The sequence below is a fragment of the Ursus arctos genome, chromosome X (assembly GCF_023065955.2).
Source record: "Ursus arctos isolate Adak ecotype North America chromosome X, UrsArc2.0, whole genome shotgun sequence".
Lineage (NCBI taxonomy): Eukaryota > Metazoa > Chordata > Mammalia > Carnivora > Ursidae > Ursus > Ursus arctos.
In genome coordinates this window covers 110,427,306-110,435,726 of record NC_079873.1, presented here as the reverse complement: position 1 = coordinate 110,435,726, position 8,421 = coordinate 110,427,306, and positions in this window count along the sequence as shown.

Sequence of the window (8,421 nt, the reverse complement as noted above, 5' to 3'; positions counted from 1 at the left end):
AAAGAGTGGGGTAAGGGTTGAAGGAGGTGAGCAACCATTGCTGAGAGAAAGTCATGAAGCTCTGCCCAAAATCTTCTCCACTATGGAACAAATGCCTTAAGCTTCTAGAGGAAGGGCAGGAAATCTTGTTTTACCTAGTACACAGAATAAGACCCATCACAGTTGGGTGAAAAAAAAAGTAAAATATTCTCTACTTCTGGATGAAGGACAGAACAATGATCTGGGCTCAGATCATTCAGGGTTTCCTGTGACTGCGGAAAAAGCAACATTGTTGAGAAAGTTTTACCCATGAAAACCTAATATTGGGCCGATTTAAGACAGGTCATGCCAGGAAAACAGAGAAAACCCATCATCAGGCTAGAACGCAGTGAGTCAGAAAGCAACAGAAGTCTATTGATAGAGGATGGGCAAGATCATATATAGCAAGGATTGGCATTCACAAAAAAACCCAGCAACGACATTGTATAGATAATGATGAAAGACTAAATGCCTTCCACCTAAGATTGGGAACAAACCAACATTATTTACTCTTACTACTTTTATTCAACATTGTATTAATGGTTCTAACCAGTGCAGTTAGGTAGTTAAAATAAATCAGATACCCAGATCGGAAAGAAAGAATTGAAACTATTTTTATTTGCAGAAAACACTATCTTTATGTAGAAAATCCTAAAGAATCCACACACGCAAAAATACTACAACTAATAAGCAAACTTAGCAAGGTCTCAGCACCAAGACCAACATAAAAATATTAATAGTATGTGTAAGTACTAGCAATGAACAATCCAGGAAGGAAATGGAGAAATCAATTCCATTCACAGTTTCATTAGAAAGAATAAAATACTGAGAAATATGTTTAACAAAACGTCCATGTCTTGTACACTGGAAACTAAAACTGCTGAAAGAAATTGACAGAGATTTAGGTAAGTGAAGGAACATCTAATTAATCAGAAGAATCAATAATAATAAGATGGCAATACCCTTTAATTGATCTGAAAATGCAACACAATCCCTATCAAATCCCTATCCCCCCAACACAGTCCCAGCTAGCTGTCTTTTTTTTATAGATATTGACAAGGTCATTCTAAAATTCATACGGCATTGGGGCACCTAGTTGGCTCAGTCAGAAGAGCACATGACTCTTGATCTCAGGGTCGTGAGTGGGAGCCCCATGCCGGATGTAGAGATTACTTAAAAGAAAAACTTTAAAAATAAAATAAAATCATATGGCAAAGTAAAAGACCTATAAGAGAGAAAACAATATTTAAAAAGAAGAATAAGGGGCGCCTGGGTGGTATAGTCTATTAAGGGTCCTACTCTTTGTTTCAGCTCAGGTCATGATCTCAGGGTCATGAGATCGAGGCGCACATACGGTTCTGAGCTAAGCGTGGAGTCTGCCTGAGACTGTCTCCCTCTCTGCCTCTGCCCCTCCCCCTGGTGCATGCTCTCTCTCTCTCTCTCTCCCTCTCTCTCAAATAAATAAATAAATCTTTAAACATAAATAAATAAAAAATAAAAGAAAGAACAATATCCAAAGACTTACACTGACCAATTTTAAAACTTACTACAAAGCTACAGTAATCAAGACAGAGTGGTACTGGCAGAAGGACTGACATATATAGATCAATGGAATAGGATTGACACATTTGATGACATTTACATAAAATGTCCAGAAATGACAAATCTATAAAGGAAAAAAAGTAACTTGCTAGTTGCCTTGGGCTGGGAGTAGGGATTAGGAACAGAAGTTGATTGCAAACAGACATGACACAGCTTTTTGGGGTGATGGAAATGTTCTAGAGTTAGATTGTGCTGATATTTATCCAACTCTATAAATCTCTTAAAAATCTTTAAATTGGGGGTGCCTGGGTGGCGCAGTTTGTTATGCGTCTGCCTTCAGCTCAGGTCATGATCCCAGGGTCCTGGGATTGAGTTCTGCATCGAGCCCTGCATCCAGCTCCCTACTCAGCAGGGAACCTGCTTCTCCCTCTCCCTCTGTCTACGGCTCCCCCTGTTTGTGCTCTCTCTCTCTCTGTGTCAAATAAATAATAAATAAAATCTTTAAAAAATTTTTAAAAAATCTTTAAATTTGTACACTATTAAAATGAGTGAATTTTATAGTATAAAAATTATATCCTGGGGCGCCTGGGTGGCACAGCGGTTAAGCGTCTGCCTTCAGCTCAGGGCGTGATCCTGGCGTTATGGGATCGAGCCCCACATCAGGCTCCTCCGCTGTGAGCCTGCTTCTTCCTCTCCCACTCCCCCTGCTTGTGTTCCCTCTCTCGCTGGCTGTCTCTATCTCTGTCAAATAAATAAATAAAATCTTTAAAAAAAATTATATCTAAATACAGCTGCTTCTGGGGCACTTGGCTGGCTCAGCTGGTAGAGCATGTGACTTGATCTCAGGGTCATGAGTTCGAGCTTCACATTGAGTGTAGAGCTTACTTAATAAAAAATATATTAAAAATAAACAAAGAAAACTGCTTCTTCTACCCAATTATCTTGTCAAAGATCATAATTCTCTACTCTATTTTCTTTGATTTACTAGGTGATTAATACATTACCATAATCAGCAAATTACATGTACGATTGTACAGATCAACTCAGGCAGTGTTCGTGCTTTAGAGATTGCGGTTCCTAACCGCTCCTTACCCCATGTTGCTGTAAGACTTGGAATCTTCACTTCTATGCTAAAATTCTGGTCTTCATGTGGTCATTTCAGAGTCACATGGCAGCCAATTCATAGAGTCTGCCTGTGGCAGTCTCTTGAACTTCAATTTCAGCTGAGATCTTGAGGCATAAAATGACAATCAATGGAATAGTAGTTAATCATAACTAATATGATGGATTATTTCAGATAATTGCATCCTTATATATAGATAATTGATTCTAAAGAGAATATCAAGAAAACATAATTAGGGTGCCTGGGTGACTCAGTCGGTTAAGTGTCCTATTCCTGGTTTTGGCTCAGGTCATGATCTTGGGGTCATGGGATCAAGCCCCATCCCAGGCTCTGTGCTCAGCAGGGAGTCTGCTTAAAGATTCTCTCCCTTTCCCTCTCCCTCCCCCTCTGCCCCTCTGCCCCTCTCTGTGTGCGTGCTTTCTCTCTAAAATAAATAAATAAAATCTTTTTAAAAACATAAATGTGTATTTTGGCTTTGAAGCAAACATGTTTTTATCTCTCCCTCAATTTCCAAAAGAAACTGAATCCTCAGAATTAATATTGTCTGTACCATAGAACTTTTATAAGGTTCAAGTGAGATTATCCACAAATATACAAACTGTAAGGTATTGTTTGGGGGAACCTTTTTTTGTAATGAGGATTATTGTACAAATTTTTTTTTCATTTTTCTTTTTTTTTTCATTTTTCATCACGCTACAAAATTGAAGTACATCACAGATGTCTAAGTCAGATTGCTCTATGGATTATGTTTGAAATGTTTGAGTGTTATGAAATTTAAGTTTTAATCCATGTGGGCTGAACCGAGGTATATGCTTTAAATTGAGGATTTATGTATGTTCTCTCTCAAATATCAACTTTGTGCTACAGCTCTCTCTCAAATAACTTGCAGTTACCAATGATTGAGCCAGCGGCAGTTTGTCTAAGTTATTACAGCATTATAGTAATGAGGATCCTGTTATTCAATTGCTTTTCCTATTCTACTTACCTGCTGTTTTTATGTCATATGTCACCAATTTAGTTTTGGACATTACCATTATCTCACTTTATTAAATTCACCAAAATTACATTAGCTTATATTAGAACTTTTAATTCTTTTTTTAATGTTTTTTATTATATTATGTTAGTCACCATACAGAACTTTTAATTCTAAAATGACTGTACGTTAATTCATGAAATACTAACAACTTTACAGTAGTAAGCCTTTTCTCTCCATATTTGCTTATTACTATTTTCCAAACTTCTTTTTTTTATCTTTCTGTGAAAGTTTGTTTCATCATAAATGCCCTTGAAAATACCTGATAAGTTCATCTCTTACAATTTTAGATTATATCTCTCCATTTGGTTTTTTGTGGGTTTTTTTGTTTTGTTTTTTCCATTTTCATTACTGACAGATTAATTTGACAATTGGGAAAGCTATTGATTATTATATAATTTCTGTCTGCCTGTTTCTTTCCCGAACAAGCTATAAGTTCTCAAATTTTTTCAGCATGAATCGCTAGATTTCCCAAGGTGAATAATAGCCCTCTTTCACAGATCACAATTCTGAAAAATCCTTCATACACATCAACATAAAAAATATGTGCCTTCTGTTCTTTCAACCAATTCAGGTAATATTTACTTGGGGATTATGCTTGATATGTGCCTCTTAGATCATTGATACTCTTCTGTATTTTGGCATCCAGGGCCTCACAAAACAAGTTTGTAGTGACTTTGATGCCAACTCACCCAAGGTTGCCTTGGCAGTCACCTGAAAGCCAAGCAATTGCAAGAAATGAGCTTAATAGTGGAACTTAATGTTAGCTAGTGAATAGGGGCACCTGAATGTCTCAGTTGGTTAAGCATCGGCCTTTGGTTCAGGTCATGAACCTGGGGTCCTGAGATTCTAGCCCTGCATTGGACTCCCTGCTCAGTGGGGAGCCTCCTTCTCCCTCTCTGTGTTCTCTCTCATCTGTCTCTCTTTCTCTTTCTCTCTCTCTCTGAAATGAACAGATAAAATCTTTTAAAACAATTTTAAAAATTAAAAATAAAATGTTATCTAGTGAGTAGACTTAGTCCAGTTACGTAGTTGCTAGTAGGTGTTAGATACAAACTCAGCATCTTTTCAATGTATTTTGTTAGTGAATTGAATGATAAGGTAATACAGTTGCTTATGTGCATGTCTTGTTTAAAAGTTCACAAACTATTTTTACAAGTTTCCTTACTCATGCTCATGACAAATTTGTAGCATAAAATTATAGTGTCCATGTCTCTGATTGATTGTGAGGGGTTAATAAAATAATCTACTTGAAAGCACCAAAAACTCTAATAGGTAAGTAAACATTAACATTTAATGAAAATGTATATATAGTTATTAATATTATGGGACGGTGTTATTATATTCTTTTAACACTAGGAAGACATGGGGTTGTTGGAGATTAGGTGGTCTACATTTATTCTTCTTTTAACACTAGGAAGACATGGGGTTGTTGGAGATTAGGTGGTCTACATTTATTCTTCTTTTAAAATGTATTATCTCTTTATTTTGAGTAAAGTGGTGGTTTCTCGGTCTCATTAGAGAAATGGGGCAAATTTATACCATAAAAAATCTAATAATCTCATTCCAGAAATCCATTTTACAATTTTAACTGCATTTTAGCATCGAAACTCCATATTAACAAATGTTAAAATGTATTGCTACTTTGCTATTGCTGCTTTGTTGTTAAAAGTACAGGATTACTGGGATGCCTGGGTGACTCTGTCAGCTAAGTGTCTGACTTTGGTTCATGTCATGATCCCAGGGTCCTGGGATAGAGCTCAGAGTCTGGATCCCTGCTCAGGGAGGAGTCTGCTTCTCCCTCTCCCTCTGCCCCTACACACACTCATGCTCTCCCTCTCTCTCTCTCTCAAATAAGTAAATAAAATCTAAAAAAAAAAAGTATGGGATCACTCTTACACATTTCCACCATTATTTTTTTAATCTTAATACTTATAATTGTTCCATTTCAATGTCCCACTTAGTGGATCAAGAAACCAATTAACAATTAACTTGGTTGCTAATAGCTTTTTTTAATGGAAACATTTAAAAGGTATCACATGTGATGTGGGTAATTAGTGTTTCATATAACTTCTAAAAATAGCTCTGGTATTTGGAAATAATGCATATTTTTAAAAGTAAGTAAAGAACCAAAATATTGGAATTAACTTCTCTAAGTCATTAATATTATTTTATTGTTTTCACACTACACAACTGATACATAATGAATGGGTTGAGTTGCACTGGTGAGTATATAGTGATACTATCACCTAATTATCAAACTTATTCAGTGGAAGCCTAGCTTTAACAATTATAGCAGGTAAGAATTTCTCATCACTTTTCTCCCATAAACTTTAATATATATTCACCCATAATATATAAACATAGGGACATTTTTTTACATTTACTTTTTATTTGTTTCACAAAAAGGGAGTCTTATTTTACAAACTCATCTGCTCTTTGTTTTCTTCATTCAACAAATTATTATGAATGTATATTTTGGTTAGTAGATTTTTAGGTTTTGGATATTTTCAAGTACAACCTTTAAAAATATGTATAATGGATCCATTTAATGGTGAGAAGTGAGTTGCAACCGTTGAATTTTCCCATATCCATTTTATTTATTATTTTTTTTAATCTTTTTTTTTTTTTTGTAACCTCTACACCCAACGTGGGGCTTGAACTCACAACCTCCAGATCAAGAGTCACATGCTCCACTGACTGAGCCAGCCAGGTGCCCCTCATTTTCCCATGTCCATTTTAGCTATTGATCCTCTTTATTGGTTGTTTTAATTATTGTAGCTTTACAGTACAGTTTAATGTATCATATATTATCCGTTGGCATTCTTTATGAGGTTTCTTATATGTATTCCCACTTGTTTTCTCTTGCATACGGACTATAACAACACTACGTCTTATATCTAAAAAACAAAATCACTTTCTTTTTTTTAAGATTTTATTTATTTGTTTGAGAGAGAGAGCATGAGTGGGAGAAGGGGCAGAGGGAGAAGCAGGTTCCTCACTGAGCAGGGAGCCCAACGCAGGGCTCAATCCCAGGTCCCCAGGTCATGACCTGAGCTGAAGGCAGATGCTTAACCAACTGAGCCACCCAGGTGCCCCCAAAATCACTTTCAAATTATAATTTGATTAACTATTTTTCAATATATCCTCTTTCCATCCAAAACCTATTGCATGTGCAAACACACAGAGAACAGTATTTATATACAACCAGGACATATATACATTTAAACTTATTCATTGGCATTTTTCACTTTTTTCTTCCTGTTGTAGTTTCTTTCATGAATTGTTGTTTTCCAAATGTTTTTGCCAATACATGGGGAAGCCACTAATTGTATTTACTTCCTTAAATACTACTTCTCTTACCAAATTATATTACTGATTTTTTCGTGGATGTTCTTGGGGTTTTGGTGATTAATAATAAAATTTTGGGGGGTATTGGAGTATTAAAACCAGACTACACATTACATCATCATAATCATAATATTTCATGAATAATCATATGAATAAGTTAAAAAACACTTTTATTTTAGGGACTCTAAACCTAGCCCAACTTCATATCTCATAGGTAGAAAAGTGAATTCTAAATAGGAAATCAAATATGATTATTAAATGTGTATTTTTATGAAATTAAATTTTATGATAATGAAGCCATTTATTTTTCTGTTGTTACTTCTCAGATTCCAAAAGGGTGTTTACATATGTTGTGTCATTGAAATCTCTTGACAATTCTGTGATATACAATTCATAATATTTTTATAGCATAAGATTGTTGTAAGGGTCAAGCCGGATAATTTACATGTGAACATTAAGCTCTCTGCCAGATACATAAGAAAGCATTAAGTGTTAATGATTATCATTATTACCGTTATTTTTTCATGTTAGTAATACCATATCAAATAACTAGTCTATGGCACCAATTTTTTTGTTATTTCTTATAATAATTTTCTTAATAAGATGGTAGATTCTTTTTCTCCATCACTCATAATACTTGGCAACATGACATAATAAAGAGAAAAGTAATACCTTTTCCATTCATCCTTCATTTCATATTTCTTCCTTAATCAACATTGTCTAGTTCATTTTAATCAAAATTTGCCACATTAGAACAATATATAATACTCCAAAATTGCATGTGTTTAGGTATGTCTTTGTATAGAATCAAATATTGTGATGATGACATTTATATTTCTCTTTCATTTAAAGCCAGTCCACGAAGTTTGGCCTTGGAAGCTCCTGGAAACATGGTATCATACTGTACATATTCTGCAATGTGTTTTTTTTTCACTGACTTCAACACTTGTCCCTTAGCTGGGCCGTTCAGCACTGAGCTTTCAGGTAATCAATTTGGAGTGGTTTTCCAAGGGAGTTTATAGAGTTTGACTATGTCTGCCTCCTGATTCTGTGACTCATGGAGAACTTGAAACAAAATAGCATTTTATCAAGTGGAATTAATCTCACATAATACATCTTTTTCATTAAATAACTCACCATGAACTCCATCTAGGTGAAAGAAATTGATGTCTTTTTTTAAATTCAAATTTTAACATAGGTGGACTGAGTTTGAATATGTTATAAATGGACAATATATCTGTGGATGTTTATTTGCAATTGAACTCTCAATTCGGTTTACTGAATATCCCCAATAATTATGCCAATAGCTCAAGGTTTCATTACTGTAGCATTTTATTTTACCTACTTATTTTTT